We start from the raw sequence: 1,411 nt of genomic DNA, 5'->3' as shown, positions 1-1,411 counted from the left end.
TGTATAGAGGAATATATTATTTAGTTTAAAAGAGTTCCAACACTGTCTGTTTTTTATGTTTTATTTATATTATATATATATATATATATATATATATATACACTGTCATGCACAATGTGTTACCATAAAGGAAAACTATAATTGTTACTAAATGTGACTAAGGGTGTTAGAACACATTAATGATTTGCTAAATTGTCCATTAATTTTTATGGTGAATCTATATGTGCTGATAGTTAATTAAGCCTGGAATCAGCCAAGTGAGTGGTCCTTTGAGATGATGCTACAGAAACAGGTGAAACTGATCGGTCAGTATAAGGAAGTCTTGAACAGTGTTTTGGGTGATTATAGTCCCTCTCAGCATATATGTATACAATTATGTGCTTTAACTACAGCATTAAATCATTTTAGGTCTTATTTCTAGCAATGTAGATGTTCTAACACTCTTAGTTGCATTTAGTGACAATTATAGTTTACCTATATACAAACATGCATTGACACATCACATAATAGACAGATACAGACATATATATATATATATATATATATATATATATATATATATATATGTCTATATCTGTCTATTATGTGATGTGTCAATGTATGTTTGTATATGTGTGTTTGTCCATCTTCGTGTCCTATGTGTTTATGCTTGAATGTATAATGTTATCAGCACCAGCTGAAAGCAATCAATGTAAAATATTCAACCCCATTCCCAAGAACTTAGAAGACACCAGCAGCACTTGCCAGACTGAAACACCTGGAGACAACCATATTAACATGATCTGTAGAGGCTAGCAAAGAGGAAGAGTGAGACACTAAGACAAGCGAGAAATGATCATGACTTCCTCCTGTAATGAAAACAATCACCAGAGGATTAATGGAGCCAACACTGCCCAAAGTATTTCAATTTATTTGTTAGTTTTACATCAAATTACACCATTTTATAGGATTAATATCATAGTTTACCCACTTGGTCACTGGGTGCCTTGTTTTATTTACTATTCACTCAATCGCCAGCTTTCAGACTATTCACAGCTCTCAGTTCTCTCCCTACAGCCCTGTGATAAGAAGCATTCTTCCCAGCCAGATGGTTCCGGGTTCAGTCACACTATGGGGCACCTTGGGCAGGTATCTTCTACTATAGCTTTGAGCCAACCAAAGCTTTGTAAGTGTATCTAGTAGATGGAAACTGAAAGAAGCCCATCATATATATGTATACATACATATATATACACACATATATGTATATTCTTTTATTCTTTTATTTGTTTCATTTGACTGCAGCCATGCTGGAGCACTGCCTTTAGTTGAACAAATCAACCCCAGGATTTATTCTTTGTAAGCCTAGTACTTATTCTAGTGGTCTCTTTTGCCAAACCGCTCAGTTACAGGGATGTAACCACACCAATAT

General features: G+C 34.3%; 1 protein-coding gene across 4 annotated transcripts in view; it reads right to left on the bottom strand.

Moving 5' to 3' along the window:
- LOC106874019 (CDP-diacylglycerol--glycerol-3-phosphate 3-phosphatidyltransferase, mitochondrial) overlaps window positions 1-1,411 on the bottom strand; it is a 290,546-nt gene that overhangs the window by 128,414 nt on the left and 160,721 nt on the right. The window lies entirely within an intron of this gene.

This window comes from Octopus bimaculoides, chromosome 1 (assembly GCF_001194135.2).
Source record: "Octopus bimaculoides isolate UCB-OBI-ISO-001 chromosome 1, ASM119413v2, whole genome shotgun sequence".
Lineage (NCBI taxonomy): Eukaryota > Metazoa > Mollusca > Cephalopoda > Octopoda > Octopodidae > Octopus > Octopus bimaculoides.
Note: the sequence above shows the minus strand (reverse complement) of the source record. Positions and strands in the feature narration are given on the sequence as shown.